The sequence below is a fragment of the Lactuca saligna genome, chromosome 9, assembly GCF_052625555.1.
Source record: "Lactuca saligna cultivar CGN05327 chromosome 9, ASM5262555v1, whole genome shotgun sequence".
Classification (NCBI taxonomy): Eukaryota; Viridiplantae; Streptophyta; class Magnoliopsida; order Asterales; family Asteraceae; genus Lactuca; species Lactuca saligna.
Genome location: NC_136425.1, coordinates 63170229 through 63178077, shown reverse-complemented (window position 1 = coordinate 63178077; position 7849 = coordinate 63170229). Strand labels below are relative to the sequence as shown.

The 7849-nt window shown below is 35.4% G+C and overlaps 1 long non-coding RNA gene across 12 annotated transcripts; it reads right to left on the bottom strand.

Moving 5' to 3' along the window:
- Positions 1–372: 372 nt before the first annotated feature.
- LOC145015541 (uncharacterized) lies at positions 373–3845 on the bottom strand. 12 transcript variants are annotated; one of them, XR_013665917.1, is made up of 8 exons: positions 3422–3844; positions 3008–3319; positions 2706–2922; positions 2364–2403; positions 2159–2278; positions 1841–1918; positions 1623–1740; positions 373–1517 (listed from the first exon to the last, which is right to left on the bottom strand). It is a non-coding gene; the product is annotated as an uncharacterized LOC145015541 (long non-coding RNA). The 12 variants fall into 12 exon arrangements; XR_013665912.1 differs by having other exon boundaries at positions 373–730; positions 853–1517; positions 2159–2922; positions 3422–3845; XR_013665922.1 differs by having other exon boundaries at positions 373–730; positions 1445–1517; positions 2159–2922.
- Between the last annotated feature and the right edge of the window lie 4004 nt (positions 3846–7849).

The window sequence follows — 7849 nt, the reverse complement described above, 5'->3', positions numbered from 1 at the left end:
AGGCCCTATCATAAAGAGAGACGATGCGGTTTTGCGCGTCGTCTATAGACGACGTGCATTTACGATGCGCGTTTACGACACGCAATGCGTATCAAGAAAGGCCCTGTCATAAAGGAAGACGACAATTATTCGCGTGTCGTAACCTTACGACGCTCATGTTAATGACTCGCAATGCATATCAAGAAAGCCCCTGTCAAGAAAGCCAATGTCATAAATGAAGATGACACGCATTTTTGCGTATCATAATTTTAAATGTTTAAAAAAAATATTATTTATTGATTTACTAATTTTCAAATTAAATTTGCATTTAATGTCTCATAATCACAAAAGAGCATGAAAGAACATTATTACACGAAGGGGAGAGAAGAAGAATTGTAAAACACAAAACCAAAATTTTATTATAGACTTCAAGGAAGATCAGTTACAAAGTTACATAAGACATACAAATACAAGTCAAACCATTGTGACTTTTATTCCTAACATTGCAACTCTTCAGTGACCACAGTTCAATCATAGACTTCCTAAAACCTTAACTTCTATAACAGTTGCTTATATCTAATCCCTAAATTATTAAATAGTGATATAATTTCCAGAATTCTAACATAATTACCAAAATACCCTTAAGTCTAGATTATATTCCAACAGTAATAACAAATGGAATTGTATTGGAAGCTTCATCTCACCAGCATTGCGAAGAGCTTATTGGTTCATCAGAGAGGTCTTCCCAACCCTACAACAGATTCATATAAACTACAAACATGTTGAAAAAGTAACACATATGTTGTTTAACTAGAATGAAATTGGTATTTGACAAAGACCAACAAAATTAAAGAGAAAGAAGCCCACACCTACCTGCTACTATATGTACTAGAGGCGATGAAGTTTACCCTCAATTACTAACAACTATTCTTCAATAACGAGTTTATAAGGAGTTTCAAGATTTTATGACTCTTTTCAACATCTGTAAAAAGTTTCTCAATTGTAATAGCAGTACTTTTGTTGAATATGTAATCAACGATATTCGTAGTTGTACCTGTACCTTGTTCACCAAGGAAAAACAGAAGAACTAGGGAGAAGAAAAGAGGAATTAGAACAACAGAAACAAGAAAAAATAGAGGAACAATATTGATTGGTGCTATAGATAACTTAACTGAATAAAACTTGGTTCTTAACACATTAAAAGGACAACAGTTACATCTATATATGCTAAATAAGATAGCATCCAAGTATAACTTGAGGGGCAGACACAAGAATTTTCAAAAATAGTGGCACCAAAGCTTGTAACAACAAAAAAGATAACATCAAAGCTTATCTAAATATCCATATTTGGGTTAAGGCTTCTCTAAATATCCAAAGCTTGTAACAACAAATTAAAAAAAGATAAGATCAAGGCTAAGGGAAAATAAGTAATTTTAGCAAAATAAGATGTAATACTACTTCCAACCTATAGCAAGCTATGGTACGATAATCCTGGGATAGCTGTGGTAGTATGGTAGTACCTTGCGGTACGAATAAACCTAACAGACACCAGATGAAATATGTTATCTACTAATAGAATATTTTAGCATTATATGTATATTTTAATAGTATACGGGTTTGTTAACCGAGTGATTCTAGCATACCTTTAAATCAGATGAAAAGTTTGTAACCTCTTTCTTGAAGCATGGTGGTTCATGGTTCTGATAAGGTGGACACACGTATTCTTCTTTACCCGTATACAATAGTATAAAGAAGTGCACACTAGATAAAATAGCAATGTACATTAATTCAAGACATTATAATTTGAAAAGTATAGAAAAATATAGTGGTTTTGTATGAGAAAGAAATAGAAATTATATACCTGGAAAGAACATTTTGTGCCATCAGTTAGTTTGTCATCATTTTTCAATGTTACCATTAGTGATTTGTCACAATCAACCTGAAAAATAACATTTTTCATTTAAAAATTTAACAAAAATGAAAAACATATATATAATATATGTATGTAGGTTTATATTTAGAGATAGTATAAAATCCCAGGTAAGTCAACATCTATAGGAATACATTTACAGAAGTTTCTTAAGTATTCTTGTACTTAAAGTCCCTACTTAAAATAAAAGAATAACAAATAAACAAAGCAAAAAGATGTAAATGCCCTCCAGTAAGCTTAGGCTCTTACCTGACTGCATCTAACACGCATCACAACTTTAAAACCTTATAGCCTTGTGACATTCCATCGAAGGTCATTGTAGAGTTTTGCCGGATTAGAAAGGGCAGAAAATAGATGATAATAATATAACTGAAATAAGGCATGAAATTTGTAAATATAAAATTTCAAAACATCAAGAAAAGTGACACAAAGTCTTTGATGATTGATTAACTACCTAGCCTCCTGTTGTCTTTTGGATAAAAAAGATTAAATCACTGTTAAAAAAATAAAAATAAAGAGTTACAACATGTTTTAAGTTTGAAAATGTATGTAGTCTTTTTGTTTGTTTAAAATCTGGTTGAAACTTGCAAAACCTAAACCAAACCCATGGTTACTTTGTTCTTCAAAAGAACCCTTTGAAAATGACTTTTTCTTAAATTCATTTGTACACCTATACAGTCCATCCATAACAATTTTTGCTATTATCCTTGGGTAGATTATTTAAAGCATTATGTCTTGATGAGAAAAATTAAAGGTAGAATGCTATATTTGGGTAAGTGTTGTAACTGAATTTTACTTTGTTTTGTTGGCTAAGCAGGGGTTCCTTTCATTTTCACATCCCAGATTAGGACTGAAAAGTGCATCTTTTCATATTCAAAAGAAGAGAATTGCAATAAAGGCCTCATTATCTTCTGATTCTGTTGGATCTGATGCGCCAATTGCCCCACTTGAGTTGGAATCCCCAATCGGACAATTCCTGTCACAAATTCTCATCAGCCACCCTCACCTCATTCCTACAGCAGTTGAACAACATCTTGAAACTGGATATATATATATATATATATATATATATATATATATATATATATATATATATACCTACGGTAGCACCAATTTTCCATGAACTGGAAAGGTAACTCAACAGCATCCCACTCTATGCCACGAATACCAGCAACAAGCCCTTCATCTTGTCTTTTTAGCGTGTGCTGAAGAAATGCATGACCAAACTCATGGAACACAGTCTCCACCTAAATTAATAACAAAAAATATATGACCAAACTCAAATGGATTACTCTTAACAACTTTAATAGAGATTTGCTGGTGGGAAGATGATATCGAAACACCATTTGAACACCCAATTAACCGTGCTGACTCTCCCGATAGCTGGCTTTCAGAAATTAGTTCCTTCATCTGTATGTGATAATTCATCAAGGTATAGCAGGAGAGAGAGAGAGAGAGAGAGAGAGAGAGATGTTTATATGATATTTGTAAAGTGTAAGATTGAAAACTTACGGTTAAAAGGAGGGATGATTGCTAAAGCGACGATGTATGTGATTTCTCTTGACTCATCAACCAGATGGCGTATCTGATTTCTCTAGTAATGATTAACGAATTGATGTCGACAATGTTCTGATTCCTTCAATTTATGAGGGCGTGTGAATATCAACTGCTAGGCTCGAGACTCCTCACTTTTTTCCAACTGGTGTGGGACAAAGGAGAAGTAGCCATGGTTCTCTGATTGAGGGATCTTGCGTTTTTAATTGAGAGAAATAGTGAGAGGGCAGAGAGTAGGTGGAGACATCGGTAGGAGACGTTTTGCTGGTCGGAGATCAGAGATTTGGTGATGGTGCAAGTTTGCTGTGGGAGAAAAGAGGAGCGATGAGTATATTAGGGTTTTTTTTGGGTATTTTGAGTAAGGGAGAGAAGAACGGTGGAAAGAAGGTAGGAACATGGCGGGCCTTTTTGTCACACCCCCGAACCAGACGGCGGAAACGTCCGAGGACTGTTGTGACTCAATTGAATACCATCACAATGAATATACATGAAACATAACATTATACATCACCAAGCATTGGAATAATACAACTGGTAGCGTTTACATTTAGTACATTGTTCCCTAACATTACATGCCCAAAAAGTAGATTGTTCGGTATTAATTTAACAAGCAGCAAAACGTCACTGAGTACACTTATCCCTTCGACTTATCTGTTACCTGAGAATACAAGTATTTTGAAAAAACGTCAACATATGAAATGTTGGTGAGTTCATAAGTAATGTTTGAAATCCAATGTTTGTATCGTTTCGAAAACCACCAGAAAATCCGATATTTTCTGAAAATAGTATGGTAAAGAAAAAAAAATGTGTGGATCCGTAAGTATGCTTGTTTGTTTTCTATAGATGTAAGCGTACGAGTTGTAAAATTCGGCATGAAATTCGTAAATGTATTAGTTGAAAATCCTAGGAAAACCCGACGTTTTCCTATCACTTTGCTTTACTTAGTTTGTGTACCGTTGTTTCGTTGCTTTAGAGGAAACCGTTGAGCTCCGGAGGCATTGAGAATACAGTGGGTGGTGAAGTGTTGTGACGTGCGTTAATGAAAACGTCCAATCAACAACCTTACAAGCGATCCTTTAGGCGTCACTCGTAATTTTTCACACAACTCAATCCTCCCGGACTTGTGTAGTCCCACGACCGGAGGGAAGAAAAGAAGGTGCGTAACCCTCGGTATTTCCCCGCGTCGTTCAAGACCATTGCAATTGCGAAGGGCCCGAAGCCCAACCCTCAATCATGAGTTACAGACTTTACTAGCAGCACTGAAGGACCCTTGGGGACCAGCAGCATGTTTGCCATTGAAAGTCCTTTTACGTTATGTCGGATCGGTAAAACCCAACACTTCGTAAGAGAGAGGTCTTCGGGCCTTAAGATCAGGTCATTGGGCTAGCTAGGCTCAACAAACAAGATTTTACACTTTTGGGGCCCAAAGATGGTGCGTAGACGTCTGTGCACACTCGTATGTATAGTGACTTCCCAATCGTTATTAGTTATGAATCGTAATGTCGTAATGTCATAGTGTCGTGTTAGTAGTTTCGGATTGTTATTGGTTCGAGACCGAACCAATTCGTTTGACAACGACTTTTGGTATTGTAATGTATTGTATTTCGTCGATAAGCGAGGTACTAGTATTTCATCGTGTCGGGTTCGTGTTAGTTATTGTTTTGTTTGTTTTGGTATTGATTATTTACATGATTGAAATCTAAAACCCACTTTTGTAAAATGATGCTCTTGGCCCAATAAGCCAAAAATTTAGGATTAAGGCCCAATTTTTATAAGAATAACACTTTGGTCTCCATTTTGTTCAAAACTTGTTTTGATAACTATTTTGTAGTGAAAACAACATTTTGAAATCCCTTATTGTCAAAAATAACATTCTTAACTTGAGTTATGTGAAAACGCATATTTTCTGATTTTTGAACTTTTTCGACCTAGTTGTTTGAAAATTTGTAGAAAAATCATCATAAGTCGAAAATTGGATCCGTAAACTATAAAAGTTTAGAAATCTTGTCTATTTTGTTCCAAAATTTTCTCATAATTTTTGATGGCTTCTAACAAGTGTGAAATTGTTCATCTTCACAGGTTGGTCCGAAATTATTTCAAATATGATAGGCAGTTTTGTAAAATTCGCCAAAAATTGTAGAAAAATCGTATGAAAACGTGCGAGTAGTCATTTTAAAGGTATAAACCTGAACTTTATCCATGTAAAACAGTTTTGAAAAATACTTCCATTTGGATGGTCAAAACAGTCCGAGATTGGACCAAAACTTTCCTGTCAAGGGCTGTTTTGTAAGTTTAGCTTATAGATCTTTGAATACAACACTCATTTTTGCTATTTCAAGTGTACAAATCCCAGATCTAAAAGTTTAAATGCATTATATGTGATAAAGCATACTTTTCTCATGATTCATATGGAGATCCTAGTGATACACTTCAAGTTTCTTAACATCTTTTTAGATTAGTGACGGAATCAACACATAATCACCAAATGTTTCAAGAAAACACACATAGTCAAGCATAAATACATAGACCTACACATATGACTTGTATTCTCCCCCCCAAAAACAAATGAAAACAGAAATCAAGGGGGTATGAACTCACCTTGGGGTTTGGATTTCAGTTTTGATGAAGATAAGAAGAAGGTGGTGTAAGTTATGACTCTATTTGGCTTCTTGAAGTGATCTTCGAATCTTGATGAGTTCTAGGGAGCATGGTCACGAATTTGAAGTGGTAAGAGGAGATTTTTGAAGAGATTAAGAAGTTAAATCATAGATCTAAGTAAGAACTTACCAAAGTTAATGATCTAAATGAAGATCCTCTTGAATCTACACACCAAAACTCGAAAATTTAGAGGAAGATGAGGAGAGTTCTTGAGAGAGTTTGAAAGAAAGAAATGGAGGTGGTGTTTTTGGGTGTTTGGCCGAGAGGTAGAGGGAGGGTGAGATAATGGGAGTTTGTCTTGTGAAAAGTTTGGTAGATGCTTCCTAGATACATGCAAATTATGCATGGATATCCACTAGACTAAAATGAGGTGTCAAACTCTTAAGCACCCTTTATATATATATATATATATATATATATATATATATATATATATATATATATATATATATATATATATTTATAGTTGAGCCGAGATTGGGCTTGATGAAATGAGAAAAAAAAATGATTTTGGGCCCAAATTATTGGTGTTGATCGAATCTCATAAGCCCGATATTAATTTTCGGCCCATTGGACCTTTAAGGTAGTTCACGGCCCAAAAGAATAAAAGAATTGATTTATTGGTCCAATAAGGTTAATTGGAGTTGTTATGGCCCAATGAGGCCCATTATAAATAAGATGGATCATTTTAGGCCCAAAGTAGTCAAGTTGAAATTTTATTGTTTCGTTAGACCCAATAAGAAAATCCTAGCCCATAATAAATCTTGAACCGAGATTTCTAAGGTTTCCAACCCTTAGTTGAACATATGAGATGTATTTGAACTAGGTTAGAGTATAGTATTCACGTAGAGTACAAGTTATGACACTAGTTGAATAATTACCTGAGAGTAGAATTTCCTAGCAAAAATGCTAGTTGTGACACTTTCAAACTTTTTGGAATTTCATTTTCCCCAAAAAAAAGTGACCCGCGTTTTATTTAAAAAATATAAGGCGACATACTTTGTGGACGCGCATTTTATGTTATGTGCCCTCCGTGTTTTTTTTAATGTAACACTTATTTTAGGGCGAGCAAAAATGTGTGCCCTAAATCCTTCTAATTTTTGGATATCCAACATTATTTTTAGGGCACACACTATTGCGTATCATAAAACAGCGCGTGTCGTTGTTCGCGCGTCGTAAAAGGCTATTTTTCTAGTAGTGTTGGTACGTATTCCTTTTATTTTTATATCAAAGTGTATTGCATTTTTGGCCTTGGACTCAGCGAGTCGAAGGACCAACTCGCCAAGTAGAAGCGGGACAGAACACAGGACTTAAGTGATGGACTTGACGAGTTGGGTCCCGGACTCGACGAGTAGGCCCTGGCTGGATAAAAACCCGAATCTGAGGGTTTGCACCCTATTTAAGCAACCTTATGCAACCTCCATCATCCCTTATGCACCCTGAAACCCTCTATAAGAAAACCCCAGCTGTTGTTGAAGCAATCTAAGTCATTGTTGTGGATTTTGGTGTTGGTGGTCTTAAGAAGGGAGGAGAATAGCTTGAGGAAACAAGAGGAGACCAGAGGGGTTCGAGTTTGTGCTTCATTTTCAGTCTTCATAAGGTATAAAGTTGCTAACTTGCTTGTTCAATTTCTAGATCCCATTTTGTGGATATTTAGGTCTTTTATAAGCCATTTTAGGTAGCCAACCATGAATGCAAGCATGGTTGGGGACAAGGCTTCGGATCTAG